This window comes from Ostrinia nubilalis, chromosome 11 (assembly GCF_963855985.1).
Source record: "Ostrinia nubilalis chromosome 11, ilOstNubi1.1, whole genome shotgun sequence".
Classification (NCBI taxonomy): domain Eukaryota; kingdom Metazoa; phylum Arthropoda; class Insecta; order Lepidoptera; family Crambidae; genus Ostrinia; species Ostrinia nubilalis.
Window position 1 is genome coordinate 4,703,500 of NC_087098.1, and position 5,574 is coordinate 4,709,073.

Genomic DNA, 5,574 nt, shown 5'->3' on the forward strand with positions numbered 1-5,574 from the left:
CAAATTAATTCAATCCTTAGATGCTACGCGAAAAATCCCAACTAATATTATAAATGCGAAAGTAACTCTGTCTGTCTGTCTGTCTGTCTGTCTGTTACGCTTTCCCGCTTAGACCTCGCAACCGATTTTGATGAAATTTGGCATAGAGATAGTTTGAGTCCCGAGAAAGAACATAGGATAGTTTTTATCCCGGTTTTTGAAACAGGGACGCGCGCGATAAAGTTTTTCTGTGACAGACAAAATTCCACGCGGGCGAAGCCGCGGGCGGAAAGCTATATTAAATAAAAGCTAATCAAAGTTCCGGTAAAACCAGACGGTCCATAAAGAATGAGTTACATTCTAATTAATTTAAATTATGGTTTTAAAAAAACTTAATTATGGACCTATTTGTTTCGGTGAAATACCATTAGAGATCATAAAACCTGACTCTTAAAAAAAATACAAGTCGCTCGGCAAGCGAAAGGTCATGGGTTCGATTTCTGCCTTAGGCAGTTCGGTTTTTCAAGTTATTTATAAAGAAATACAAGTTCAAAACACCACAATTTAGACAGATTTGACGCTAAGAAGCTATCTCTACCAGACAACCCACAGAATAATAAGGACTAAGCATAATATTGTAATAATCTGAAGGAATATTGAATAAGAAAGTTTTCTTGGAGTTTCTTTCTTCATAGAAAAAAATTGGTCCAAAAAAAGGCTCATGCGTTTTATCTATTGTAACTGTAATAGTATTTTAGATAAATTCCCATATAAAATCACTCGTAACCTCATTAGGGTCAGATTGAAATCAGCAGGGACTAATCAGGGACAAATTTATTTCTCCCCTGAACCCCAATTTAGGAACAGATGTCGCGGGTATACACTGAAAAAGGAACGAATTTAATATAAGAAACAATCAGATTTTAGAAAATCCTGTACAGCAATAATAAAATGGGAAAGAAAGGGTCCCGACGCACCTAATGTAATCTCATGAGCGGGGTGACCCTTGATTTTCCGGTTATTAAACCGGATATTATTTTTCATTACGTCTTTTAGGCTTATAAATTGTCAGATGAGGCCTTTCATTACAATTCTATACGTATACACATAATGATTATAATATGATTTTTGTGACAATAGATTTTTATAACATCAAACATGAAAAAGTGCACGTCATTTGGAATTCTTTTCGTTATTCCCTACAACCGGTTTTGTGAAACTTTATGTTAGGTCAACTTGACCTTGGCAAGTCCCTTTTAAGCATAACCAGTAATATTATGATGACAGTGGAAAAAAGTAGCAATTGTTTTAACCCTTATTTGTCACTATATTAATAATGAAGTTTGTTTGTGTTCTTAAAACTTAAAACCTAACATAATCCAAGTCTAGGCTCAACGAAACAAAAGATAAAGGCAAAACAAAAAGCAGCGTTAATACATGTAGTATGTAAATACGCCACAACCACTACGAATCGCGCCTTTACTAAATTCACATTTCAGCAAAAGTAACTCCAGAAGAAACAAAGAGAGAAAAGGAATTCTTTATTGACGCTTTTCCGTTTATTTGATGCTCACTTTCACTTGGTTTTAGACGTTTCTGCCATTGATTCCAGAGGGCAATGAAATAAAATAAGTGCCTAATACTGAAGTTACAAGATGTTAACAATAACTTGGAAATAAGTCCAAGGTTTGGCAAGAAGACGAAAATTTGCCATCCTAGTTTAGTGTTCCGTGAACGTTGGGTGGAAACTTTTGTAATAAGATTATTGGCAAATAAACATCAAATCGGGTTAGTGGTGCCAAAAGAGAAACTAATAAAGACACTTTCAGAGCTAATAAATTAATTAGTATCGACTACACTAGAGTGTCTTTTTGGTATACAAAAGTTTTTCTTCTGAGAAATAATGAAGATTTCCACGTATCTAACTCACCGTACTTTAGCGAAAAGGGATCCTTAATACCGAATTACAAGATATTTTTAAAATACTAAGACCCTGGGTCTGCGGGTGTCTATGGGCGCCGGTAATCACTTACCATCAGTGGGTCTAGACAAAGTGCAAATTTTAATCGCAAACCAGTCGAAAAGTGGTCGAAAAGCCCCTTTTTTGTATGGAGTTTTGACGGATTCGATCAAAAAGTGCGTTATGTCTAGGGGGGCTGGTGCTCGTTTGCCTCCTGTCACATAAAAAAAAATGTGTCATTTTTAACTGCCAATATTCTAAACAGTCAAATTCTAAAAAAGGCTGACAAGATGGACTAATGCCCGTTTTCATTATCAATCCCTAATTTTAAGTGACCCCTATGAAAACAAAACTCCTGTAATGTGTTACTATAGGGGTCAGTTAAAAATTAGGGATTGACGATGAAAATGGGCATAAGTTTCTTGAGTTGTGACTTGAATATTCCAACAGATGGGCCTAGCAACAGTGTAGTGTAATACAACCAGACGATTGAACCCGTCGAAATCAATATGCATTATACATTCCTCTCTAGAGTTTCTAATGTACATAATTTGCATTAGAAGCTCCCTTTGAGCCGCTTATTAGCAGCTCTACTATATCCATAGGGCGGGTCTCATCATGCACCCATTTCAATTCAATTACGGCGACTTATAGATATAGAACTGATTTAATATGCTAAAGTCGTCCATTTTCAATATTTTGGATAAACAACTTTAAATATTATACTCGTAACTAAATTCATGAAATTAATTTATACTCATTAGCTACCCTACCCTACTAACTGGAGTTTTTCAGGGCTTAAACGAAATTCAGGTATCCCTCAGACACATTATATGATTTTTAATTTATGTAGGTATGTACATTTGATACGGTTTACGATAAATTGTATTTATATGTTCTTTTCTATTTATTCACATCCTTACTTCCTATGTTCTATCAAAATCTGCAGCATTGAGTTGAAGGCAATAAAGACGACCTTACAGAGGTACTCGTAAATGGTTCTAGAGTTACCTAGAATCTAATTCTACCTATGTACCAGTAGAACTAGAACTCATCCAGTGGATAACACATCTACCCACGGATGCGAGCTTCAAGTTAAATAGAACTCACTGGACTATAGCTCAATCATAATGAACAGTTCACTCGACAAGTATTTTTCTTAATCACAAAGTTGTCACCGTACTGAAAATGTTATTGTTTTTTTTTTTTTTTTTTTAAGATTATTAGCAATTTGTATTGCACAAATTACTAATAGTCCCATTAGACCCTCGTGTTAAGCTAAATAAGCTTGTGTTCGAGTGGACTCACCACAAATTAGTCGTGTGCGATGCGGGCGGTGGATTTCGAACCCGCGTTCCTAGGAACTCGAGTCGGCCAGTTCGACCCCTTCACCGTTAAAATTTGTGAACGACTTCAAGTTTTAAGACATAGTAATAGTAAAAGTTTGAAAAGAAAGACCAGAAATGAAAAAGAAAGTTATCGGGGCATACATAGAGTTGAAGGTGCTAGCAGAGTTCAGGAATAAATGAAAATTGATCCACATACGCATAGCTCTTTATAAAAGAATGAGTTTAGGCCTTCGGAAAGGCCTTTTTCCAGCAGTGGACGTTATTTGGCTGAAACGAACGAACGAGTTTAACACTTGAATCTAACAAGAAGTTCAGGCTCCTTTTGCAATAAGATATCACTGTTCTTACGAGTACCTACAATCTACATATAAAAATGCGTCATTGAGACTCCAACAAGACCACGTCAGATGTTGATAGCAATGCGATATGAATAAGCTGTTCTATTTTGACTGTGCACAATCTCAAGCCGTGCTAGCTTAGTGTGCGTCGCATTTGATTGTGCCTGCATTAGGTGGGGCATTCAATAATGCACCGTGACCCACTACTGGACTAATTCGAGGAAGAAGATGCTCCAGAGATGTATCTTGCTTCGGAAATGAAGGAGAGTTTCATGTAGGGGAATTAGGAAGGAATTCCTGCTCTGCAACTTGAATATTCCCAAAATTTCGAAATAGAGTAGGGTTGAAATAAAGGAATTTAGTATTCATGTACTTTACATTATCAAGATCTTTATTTGTAAAGTTGTACGCAGAAGAGGGGTCAAGCTACGAGTTCATTCGATAGGTTTACAATATCTTTATAGTAACTGACATAGCTCGCAGAATTGCTAAAATCAAGTGGCAGTGGACGGGGCACATATCTCGTAGAGACAATGGCCGTTGGGGCAGGAAAGTTCTGGAGTGGCGACCACGGGCTGGAAGACGTAGCGTTGGCAGGCCTCCTACTAGGTGGACCGACGATCTGGTAAATGGATGCGGGCAGCGCAGGACTGTTCATTATGGAAAACCTTGGGGGCCTTTGTCCAGCAGTGGACGTCATTTGGCTGAAACGACGACGACGACGATGACAATATCTTTATCCTACAAAATCTTTTTTTATGTCATCTAGATTTCCCAAGATAAAATTAATTTACATCTCCGGATCAGTAATAACTTGTTTTTGAAGTATAAAATAGTGACAATAAAATAAAAACATGTAGAGACAAAAGACGCCATGGAAATAATTTGGAAAATAAGCATATGGATGAAAGCACATCAGAATAATACTTTTTGTTGCAAAATCACCACTAATTACAGCTACACAAGATACTTGAGTTTCATGCGTGCACAATGTTCAGTTTGAGTGGTTTGAGCCATCCGCACAAACACGCTTGGAAAGGCATTACAAATACTACCAATATTATCCTGCACACTGGCACAGTTCTAGGATAGAACGGTAGTTATACAGAACCTGGCTGAATCTACGGCTAAAGTAATTCAAATGGCTCAGCTCTGCACGTTGCTTACATTGTAACTGGAGTTCTAATTGATTTTAGTTCCAACAAGCGAATAGAGAGTCAGAAGTCATGCACTGAAAAGGGAAACGTAATGTAGACTGAATAAAAGTGCAATTCCGTGGGCAATTTGTAATGCAATGAAACGATAATAGATAAATAAATAAAATAAAAAAATCCTAATACACAAGTTATGGGAGAAAAATGTTAGTAAAAAACATGAAACAAAATCTAACCGGATATGAATATCACTGATTTTGATTTTGATTTTGATTTTGATAAATAAATAAAATAAAAAAATCCTAATACACAAGTTATGGGAGAAAAATGTTAGTAAAAAACATGAAACAAAATCTAACCGGATATGAATATCACACTTAGTATAATTTCAATATTTAAATTTTGAAGACCGCTGCCGAAAAAATGAATACAAATAATGTAAAAAGAAAATTAAAGGAAAACTGCAAAAACATGTTTCCGCCCGGGATCGAACCGGGGGCCTTCTGCGTGTTAGGCAGATGTGATAACCGCTACACCACGGAAACGATGGTGTATAAGACAGAATACTTCGACCAGTCTTAAGACTGGATTAGTGAAAGTAATAATTGATTAAAATGGGAGATAAGACAGTCACCTTCAAAAGTGTAGCGCTGGTTTTTAATCAGAATAATTATCATCTACGTCCATAGCCATAAAAGTTTATCGATATACAATATAAAGTACCTTAGTCCCCTGTAATAGAAAGCAATATCGCGGTCGCAGACCAATAGGTAATGCTCCCTAGTCTTGTCAAC

At 36.5% G+C, this 5,574-nt stretch overlaps 1 non-coding gene across 1 annotated transcript; it reads right to left on the reverse strand.

The window, feature by feature from the left end:
• Positions 1 to 5,252: 5,252 nt before the first annotated feature.
• Positions 5,253 to 5,325, reverse strand: Trnav-aac (transfer RNA valine (anticodon AAC)). Its single transcript has one exon. It is a non-coding gene; the product is annotated as a tRNA-Val (tRNA).
• Between the last annotated feature and the right edge of the window lie 249 nt (positions 5,326 to 5,574).